This window comes from Ostrea edulis, chromosome 1 (genome assembly GCF_947568905.1).
Source record: "Ostrea edulis chromosome 1, xbOstEdul1.1, whole genome shotgun sequence".
Classification (NCBI taxonomy): Eukaryota; Metazoa; Mollusca; class Bivalvia; order Ostreida; family Ostreidae; genus Ostrea; species Ostrea edulis.
Genome location: NC_079164.1, coordinates 58,978,685 through 58,989,396, shown reverse-complemented (window position 1 = coordinate 58,989,396; position 10,712 = coordinate 58,978,685). Strand labels below are relative to the sequence as shown.

General features: G+C 35.9%; 1 protein-coding gene across 1 annotated transcript in view; it reads right to left on the bottom strand.

Annotated features, from left to right (window-relative positions):
• Window positions 1-10,701: 10,701 nt before the first annotated feature.
• The window catches only part of LOC125649553 (2-methoxy-6-polyprenyl-1,4-benzoquinol methylase, mitochondrial-like), a 61,848-nt gene continuing 61,837 nt past the window's right edge, over window positions 10,702-10,712 (bottom strand). Inside the window, exon 7 of the mRNA XM_048877180.2 lies at window positions 10,702-10,712. This exon is cut by the window's right edge and continues 470 nt beyond it. The gene's annotated coding sequence lies outside the window, so the exon portion shown is untranslated.

The window sequence follows — 10,712 nt, the reverse complement described above, 5'->3', positions numbered from 1 at the left end:
TTTTTGTCCTGTGTTGGATATAGATACTAATGCCAAAACTTTTTTGCTTCGCCCTCAAACACGGTCACGCCGTAAAACATAATATGATTACGGTGTGACCGTTGGGGCGAGCGCAGCATATCTGAATACATTTTCAAAAAATTTATATTGAAAACAAGGAAAACTGATCTGGTTCACTGTCAATACGTAAGATTACTGTCTTGCTCTTCTCGCCAATGTAGGAACCAGTTTAGCGGGAAATGCAACGAGCTTGTTGTGACGTAGCCTGGTAGTTGTGACGTGACTGTTTACATTTCTTTAGACAATATTTTAAAAAGAAAAAGAAAGGGAGAAGAATATGATTGTCATCCTTTCCTTTCAAATAAGAAAGGTTTGTAATACTTCAAAGATTTTTTTATTATTATTTTACGAATCGAACCATCCGCCATTTCTGGGATTGGCGTCAAAAAAAAATTCTTGTTAGAGGTTGAGATTTAGCTCGGATTATTTCCCGCGCTCTAGTCATTAGAGCTCGCAGTACGAGCCAGCGCGGAGCGCTGGCTCGCTATTAAAAGGATTGGACAACAGGCGTTGTCTATATAAGCCCTCTATTATCTAAATTTCGGTGTACTCTGCACCATAAAGCTGGCCTTTGGGGGGGGGGGGGGGGGGGGGGGGGTAAATCCCACAGTGCTCGATCGGTCTATGTATCTTTAACCACTTATACATTGGGTTAGCATTCCAAGCAAGTTTTAGAGGGCGAAGCCCTCTCACGCCCCAAAGGGCCGTGAGAGCGGAGCTCTCCCTATAGGTAACACGTATATACATGTTTAAAAGGAAAATATTGGAAAATAATGAAAAATTAACCCATACCTATGGAACTTGAAAATTTTGGTACTAATGGCGTCGATTCGAATATTAGCGCGTGGACATGTAATTTCTTCATTTTGAATCTCGTTTACCCTAGTTCACGTCGGTCTGAGATGTTACATAAAATTCGTAAAAGCATGTAAATCTTATTTTCTTAATCAAATATAATCACTCCACGATTAACGCCATGTTTGTTGTTGGGGTTCAAACGCTATGTTTGTAAATTTGCTAAATAACGACGCTGAATATGACATCACAAGGTACTGTTTACATCAATTGCGTTATATTTCCCGCGTTCAATATATAGGCGGATCAAATATCCAAAATTAGGATGCTTTGATATGTCCCTCCTCATGCTAACTTCGGGTTGTTTTTGTTCTGTTTTGGATATAGATACTAATGCCAAAATTTGTTTGCTTCGCCCTCAAACACGGTCACGCCGTAAAACATAATGTTGACGTTATGAGAATCAGTGTAATACACCAAAAAAAAAAAAAAAAATAAAAAAAAAAAATGGACGTATAGGTTAATATATATTTTTGGGGCTTATTCTGATTGTAAATCGGAACTGTTAAAATACTAGGAACTTATATTTTATATCACGACGTTTAGATTTGAGATATATTGTCCCCTCCCCCCACTTTACATTTTTTCCCCGCTGTATTGGACATAATTGAAAAATCGTGATCAAAAATCAAAATTCCATGCGGTGAAAGGACCACAGAAAACAATATTGTTTTATCGTCTACCTCAAAGACGAGTCTATTTTTTTTTTAAAGTTGTATATCTATTTGTATCAATTTCCATTAAATTGATATTAACTGACGATAAAAAGAGAGACAACTCTATAATTTTGGTTAAACTTGAGTAATTATAGTAACTAATTAGGAAAATGGATTTTTGAAACATCCCCCTCGTGAACCAATTTTTTTTTTATTTATTTATTTTTTTATAAAACACGATGGACCTTTAAAATAGGCACCTTTGAAGTCATTTTTCTGAGCGAGGTAGACTTTTAAGTCCGCGGAGGATCTCCGTGGATGTCACCTGTGCCTCCTTTGTGCCCCCGTGCAAAAAAACCCAAAGAAATAAATACTAAGCGAAATGTTATTAGTGGGTGAAAATTAAAACGTATAAAACGGCGACTTGTATATATTTATATCATTTGATGATATCTTATTGTTATGCAAATATATGCAGAATCGCAGACTGGGTTAATCATTTAAAAACTTGTTCATGTACTATTGGTATTCAGATACAAATTCATGATATCATCCTTTCTTATCATTAAATAGAAGGTATTATACATAATATATTAGAGTTTTTGATTGATTGATTGATTGATAGACTGTATCTTGCTTAACGTCTCGCTGAGAATATTTCACTCATATGGAGACGTCACCAAGACCGGTGAAGGGCTTCAAATTTTAGGCCTATGCTCGGCGCTTACGGCCATTAAGCAGTGAGGGTTCTTTAGAGTGCCACACCTACTGCGACATCTCCTGATGTCAAGCGTTTGGCGACGGAACTGTCACTACTTAGGTCTGATGCGGCCGGGATTCGAACCCCGGCCTACCGCATGCGGGGCGAACGATCTAACCTCTCGGCCACCGCGTAAAGTTTTTGTATGAACTGAAATAAATATCTTAACTATGCAAGAAGAGTGACCTCTAGCTGTACATGGGAATGGCAATTGAACAGAAGGAGGACTAAGGGACGTAGAAAATGATGGTTGGTGTGTAGATGACAGATTACTCCTCTTGAGTTCTGGATTTGACTTGCCGTACTTCTGTACATAGGACCTGCATATATGTCTGCATTTGTCACACAGAAAATCACGGTCACTAGACGTTCTTCCAGATAGTCTGCTTATTACATTCCTATGAATCTTTGATATATAACATATATCTGTTTGTCTGGTTCGTAGTTCTATGGCAGTTAAAACACTTATAGGACTTTTTTCTAGACATCTGTAACAAATCAATTTGGAAACGGAAATAAATCAAAATATTAATCTTAATATGCAGAAAACACAAATGGATTGAACAACAGGCATGGTCTATATAAGTCCTCTCCAAATGCATGCTAAAGTAAATTATGTCAGTGTTATTCATACATACTTAAGTATTAAGACATCATTCAGGCTGTTTCCCCTTAAAAATTGTCAAAATTTCCCCCCAAATCGTGTCAAAATTATTTGCACTTTTTAAAACAATATGTTACAAATATATTACGTATGACCCACTATTGCGTCAATCGTATCCCGATAAAGTGAATATTGGACAGTATCAAGATAACCCTGTATAATTTCCACTTCATGATCGAGATGCATGCCATGTTGCATGAATAAGTAGTATGTAAAAAGAAAAAATCTTAAAAAATCTATAGTTACAAAATTTCAAGTTTGCACACAAACACACACGCACGCACCCATTTACCCACACATTTATTTATGGAGGAGTTCAATATTTAAAAAATCCTAATATCAAAATAAGTTGATAACTTTTCCAAATCAGTAAGGCATATTCGTAGCTTCTAAATTTGGTGTGAAAAACACTGGATGTAAATCATTTGATTTTGTTTCATTAGGAATAATGATAAAGTCATGTATATGTAATAGTGCAGAACTTTAAATGAATGTGGTAAAAAATTGGGATAATAATATTTAAAAAAATAAAAATAAATAAATAACTTAAACCTTCAATTAAGGCATCACTCTCTTCACATTCAATAATAAATGGCTAGGTAGAAGTATAAACACAATATGTTACACGTACTTCTAAACTGAAATGCACTATATTAACCCTGACCAGTACATGTAATACTGGTACAATAATCATTATACTATGGTATATCTACATCACAGGTTTGGATGTCTTGATTTAAAAAAATGAAGGGGTAATATTATACTATAAAAATGTTCATAAATTCCATTTATATATTCTTGTCCTCCATTTTCTATTGAAAATTGTGTGTGTACGTTCCATTGGATCCGCCACTTATTTTAACTTACAGTAGCCTCCCTTGCATTTTTACAAATTAAACTACTTAAAACCGTAATTTAAATGTGTAAAAGGATCATTTGAGAAAGCAACTACCCTTTTTAATTAAAAAATAAATCTAGAGATTTAATAAATTATTTATTTATGTCTGAAACCATACATATATTTACTTCTCATTGTAATTAAAAGTAAAGAAAATGCATTACAAAACACTATATCTAACAATTTTGACATGTAGAGATTTGACAAAACAGGTACATATGTAGGCAAGGAAGATGTATGACTAAAATCATGTGCGGGAATTTATAACCTGGAGATATATCAGAATAGCTGAATGACTGGAGACACTTTATGTAAATGAGCAAGATTATGTGTGAGGGATGTTGTATGTTGTTGTTTTCCCCCAGACAAAATCAGAAAGATTACTTATCATTTTCAAATAAAAGTGGAATGTACAAGAAGTTTTTACTACTATTCCCGCACTTCTAATTCATATGCACTGACATATATCACTGGCCCGATGAGTGGTCGGCCTAGTGATAGCCCCGCGTAGCGTACTGATTCGAAGTGCAAAACTTTAAAAGTTTTGGTTGAAAATGTTATCTCCCGGCTATATAATTGGTAATACTTGCTGTAGAATGGGAATTCTGTAAAACTTTTTAGGAATCAACATAATGAAGCATTTTAATTGGCACCTGTATCCGTAGTAATCACAATACATCACATATACTGATGTCAGCTGTTCAGACGACTATCCCTCTTCCTCTCGCGATATTTCAAAAAAGTTATTTTTCGATAGCAGCTAGAACGTCGCTGAGAGTTTTTTTCATTGGAAAGAATACCTTTCATTACCAATTTTTATTCAATCGAATTAAATCTTACAGTGAAACATATGCTATATAAAAATTATTGCCTCAAAGTGAAAAAAGAGGTGGTAAAATCCGGGAAAAAATCAAATACATGTATGGGTTTGACGTTTAATTTCAAGTAATCAACATCCGGTTTTACAAATTAAGGTGACATGTGATTTGGGTAAATAGTATACATGGAAATCAAGGATAGAAAAAATCAGCAAAAGACACTTTAGATTTCACCCCAAGCATAGGCCATTACAGGATGTTAGTGGCTCGAGTCCTTTTCCTATACCATACTATTTGGGCACTGCATACTAAATCAAACATAATATGTTTTACGGCGTGACCGTGTTTGAGGGCGAAGCAAAAAAGTTTTGACATTAGTATCTATATCCAAAACAGGACAAAAACAACCCGAAGTTAGCACGCGGACGGAGCTGTATCAAAGCATCCTAATTTTTGGACATTTGATCCACCTATATATTAAACGCGGGAAATATAACGCAATTGATGTAAACAGTATATTGTGACGTCATATGCAGCGTCGTTATTTAGCAAATTACAAACAAAGCGTTTGAACCACAACAAAAAACATGGCGTTAATGGTGGAGTGATTATATATGATTAAGAAAATAAGATTTACATGCTTTTACGGATTTTATGTATAACATCTCAGAACGACGTGAACTAGGGTAGACGAGATTCAAAATGGAGGAATACATGTCCACGCGCTAATATTCGAATCGACGCCATTGGTACCAAACTTTTCAAGTTCCATAGGTATGGTTTAATTTTTCATTATTTTCCTATATTTTCCTTTTAAACATGTATATACGTGTTACCTATAGGGAGAGCTCCGCTCTCACGGCCCTTCGGGCCGTGAGAGGGCTTCGCCCTCTATCACTCCATAAACAAAATTTGTTTTTATCTATATAGGCCTATGTATATACAGTATTTTACATCTCTTCTTCTACAAAAAGTAGTTGTTTCATGATTTCAAAGAATTTATACTTTAATTGGTTAATTAATGTAGACTCATAGGCCTAACTGTGTTTGAACAATTGAATATGTGTGCATATTTTATAGTTTGGGATTATATAGGCCTGCAGGCATGTACCATCGTTTTGCAAAGTGACCGGGGGGGGGGGGGGGGTGCAGCTGGAACATAAATTAGATGTTGGCTTTTCAAATAATCTTTTGCAGTGATTTCCACAATTTTTTCTCTCTCAGGTTTCATTTTCTTCAATCGTGGGGGTGCTATAATCTTCTATTATGAGTGCCTCAAAACATTTTACTACAGACATGTGGGGGTGGGTGGGTTAGACTTCTTCTATTAATGCTCATACCTCGCTAAATAGTTTTTATTCATAATTTCCTCTCATTCACTAACAGTACAAAATTTAAAAAAATCGTGTTGTTAAAAAAGTGGAGTAGCAACGCAGGGTGCCCCCCTCCCATTCACTCCGATTCGTGCCTGATATAAATGTAGATGTTTTTCTTTATTTGAGAACATAAAATATATATCTGTACGGTTTATCTAATCCGAGATTCCTCTGACTCTTACCCCCGCTTTTATATTTGACATGTGCGGGGGAGAGTCAGAGCGGACTCCATATTGAAAAGTGGGAATTCAGCGACACCAGCTGGTGTCGCTGCTTTACCTACCTCTTACAACTTTATTTCGCGGATCTATCTTCCAAGACGTGAGCATTCAGTTAATGGAAGATAAATCTATAAATAGATCATGATTAATACGATGCTATCGCCGTTTAAACGGCCCTAACACCGACAAATGGAGCATCACTTGAATTAGGTCGCCGCCTCGCCATTTGATTTCTTTGCGCATGACGTCAGCACATGTAAACACAAAATTCCATCGTTTAAACGGCGATAGCATCGCATTAATCATGATGTATTTGTAGAATAATCTTCCGATAACTGAATCCTCGCGTCTTGGAAGATGGGTCCGCGAAATAAAGTTGTAAGAGGTAGGTAAAGCAGCGACACCAGCTGGTGTCGCTGAATTCCCACTTTTCAATATGGAGTCCGCTCTGACTCTCCCCCGCATATGTCAAATATAAAAGCGGGGGTAAGAGTCAGAGGAATCTCGGATTACGGTTTATCCAGCACATCACTTATCACCGAAATTCGTCAAGTATCAAACTGTTACGAAGACTTTTTTTTTTATTTGGAAGAACTTTATTATTGATATTTTGAAAATCTTCCCAAAAAAATCCCGTCTTAATAGACTGATACATAATATAGTTATATGATGCATCTCTTAAGACGGAATATTTTTTCAAGATTTCAGATATACAATGGAAAATAGTAGATTTTAAAATAACTACTCATGAAATATACATTACACTCCCGTAATCACCCACCATACGACAGAGATCGAATTGAATCGGGCTCGCTAATCATTTGTTCCAATCACAGGAGTCGGCAGTTTTATCAATAAAGTAGAAATATATGAGAAATGGGCATAAATACTACCACTGAGCTTCGCGAGCGAAGCGACAGGAATGCAACGCGATTTCGGCAAAATCTGCTCCGGTGCTATGTTGCGTGAAAAAGACAGCAGTACCCGGTATAAATAACATCAGTCGATGTGTCCCACCTGATTTCTGGATCGGTCACCCTTTTAATTGCCGTCAATTACTCTAAAATCCAAAATAAACATACTTTCGAAAAAATTCACTAGCCATAAGTTTTGTGTGACGTCACGCCATTTGCTGCTGAACTATCGCAGTGAAATCAAAGTTGACACTGAGAAATTCCGGATAATCACGGCATGTGATGGCCTAGATATTGTTGTAATTTTACATCACACATAACAAAAGTTTTTAATAAATAGAAATCTTTATTGATTGCAAAATTCTTGGTAGTACAGTTTATCAACTTTCTTTTCCCCATATATCACCCGAGTCACTCAGATGTCAACGTCCTCTGCTTTTTTTTCAGTTTGAGGTGGGTGAGGGATGCGGTCTTTTTATGCCTCTTGTGCTATTTTTTTCATTCTAGGAAGTAGTGCAGTGAGACTAATTCTTTATCGCGCCAACCCATAGAAATTTACTAAATATTAATAACTAAAGATAGTAGTATTTATATACAAGATATTTCCAGTAATTATTTCTATGAGGTTACAGCAGAACACCGTGGCATGAAGAAATACTATTATTAATTTGATGAAATTATTTTGAACCTCACTTGGCATTCAAAAAATCATCGATGCTCCTTTTGCTATTGAATTTTCCAGTGGCACAGTCAATGACAGACCTTTTAAAAATCATGATGGGGGGGGGGGGGGGGGGGGGGCAAATCCATATTCAAGGATTTATAAATCAGCTTGATTTGGGACATATGGACCTTGATACATTGAGAAAACATTCCTACAGTGTTAGCAGCCCTAGCTGAGTCCATCCAATAGAACCATGAGTTCACTCAGAATCCTTGATATTTGTGAGGATGAGAAGAAAATTCAGCATGATACTTTAATAGTGCTTTTAGGCCTTATTGAAAGATGAGCTAGGTTTAAACGGCTAAAATTGAAGAATGGTATTTAATGAGAAAATAATCGTTGTAAATTATACTACCCTAAAATGAAGGAAGGGGGGTGGGGGGTGGGGGGCATGCACAAACTGCAACTGTACATCTGTTGTTTGAAATTGGAATAGATCTAGATATATTTGAGAATTCATATACTGTACTCAATAAGTCATTTTTTTCCCTGATGGGTTTGAAAACATTATTGTGTCTCCAACCCCAACACGATGATGGGCTCCATTCGAAGTGTAATATCAAACACAATATATATAAGTTTTTGGGCATCTTTCTTCAAATTTGAAGCACATTATTGATTTCGTGAAAAAATTACCTCCCTTTATTTTCAAACGCATATTACCTACGTAAACTTAACACTCAATTAAAATTTAATTACCAGTTAAATATTGTCTCTAAAAAAAATTAACAAACACAAAAGCTAGCCATAAAAAAGACGTTTTATTTCTTTTTAAATATTTTTCTTGTAAACATGATAAAATTCAACCGCGATAGTTCAGCAGCAAATGGCGTGACGTCACACAAAACTTATGGCGAGTGAATTTTTTCGAAAGTGTGTTTATTTTGGATTTTAGAGTAATTGACGGCAATTAAAAGGGTGACCGATCCAGAAATCAGGTGGGACACATCGACTGATGTTATTTATACCGGGTACTGCTGTCTTTTTCACGCAACATAGCACCGGAGCAGATTTTGCCGAAATCGCGTTGCATTCCTGTCGCTTCGCTCGCGAAGCTCAGTGGTAGTATTTATGCCCATTTCTCATATATTTCTACTTTATTGATAAAATTTCCGACTCCTGTGTTCCAATTTAGTCCGAGCCGAAATTTTGAAGAGATTTATAAATAGCCTACATATATTACGTTCCTTTTGCGGTGGACTACTTTACAAAGGGATTTGGGAATAACACTGTACATTCATCATTCATGTACAGATAGACACTTGTGAAAAATAATAATAGCCAAAGATTTACTAGTTTTCAAAGGGAAGTAACCCTTATGGCCATACATATCGTTGTAAACGTCTAAACTAGTAAAAGCATCCTGTCTTAAAAAAATCGATCACGACACAAAGCTCATCGGTAAAAATTCCATATATATCTACAAACAGTTAACAGTCGTCCATGATTTTTGCTTACGTAGATACTTACGTAAGGGTTCGACTTGACGTAGTGTTTCTACTAGTTAGTAGAAAACTTGCGTAAATTCTAATCTTACGCCATTTGATGAAACGAACTTACGTAAAAAATATTTAGTCTAGTCAGAAAGTTACGCCAAACTAAGCTTACGCAACTAGTTACTATGTTTGATGAAACGGCGTCCTGAGGATCTATTCCAACCCGGATCCCCATGGGATTTTTTATTGAAGAAGAATAAGAATACAGTGAAACTTGCAATAATGGTCACCTCTAACAACGGTCACCTTTTTTTGTCCACCGCGATAATTTTATTTCCTCCTGATTAAAAATCCTATGTAACTCCATTAAGCGGTCTCCTGTGTAACGCGGTTAGCGGTCATCAAATTTTATACCTGATCACCATTTTATTTTCCCCAGTAAATTAGCATATCAAAAAGAGCTGTTTTTACATGGTAAACCAAGGATGTTCATAATTTCAAATAAATTGAAATACAAGAGGCCCACAGGCCTTACTACTCCCAAGGGCTATGAAATCTAGAAAAAAATTCCTGTTCTGAATATCTAAGCTACATGTAAATTTTAACTTCAGCAAAAGTATAAAACAAGATGTGTTCTTAAAACTTCAATGCCTTCAAAAGTGCATACACTGATGAAAGGCTTTAAATAATATAATAGGTGTATTAACATTAAAACATTAAATATGACTAATTTGGACCCATTCTAGAGTCAAAATCCTGGGTTGTGAAATATTCATCATTTTTTGTACATCCTTTTCTGCTATCCCCAAGCATGCATTTAGATTTTATACAGTATCAGCAACTTACAGATAAATACTGTATACTAAGTTTGGCCCCCATCCTGGGGTCAGAACCCCTACCCTAGGGATCATCAAATTTACAATTTAGGTAAAGGACTACCTGCTCTTTCTAAATATCCATTTAGTTTCAATTTAGTATCAATAACACTAAAGATGTTATTTGAGTGTTTTACACATAAACACTATATAACAAGTTTGGCCCCACCCTGGAGTCAGAACCCCTACCCTGGGGATCATGAAATTTACAATTTTGGTAGAGACTTTCCTGCTCTACATCACTATGCATTTAGTTTATGTAAATGTGTGTGGTTCTTGAGAAGAAGATTTTTGAAAATTGGTCAATTTTGGGCAGTTTTTGCCCCACCCCTAAGGCCCCAGGAATCTTGAAATTTACAATTTATGTCCCCCTTCTTTCAAAGATGCTTCATACCAAATTTGAAAAGAATTGGAATGATAGTTAAAGAAGAAGTTAAAAATGTCTATAGTTCACA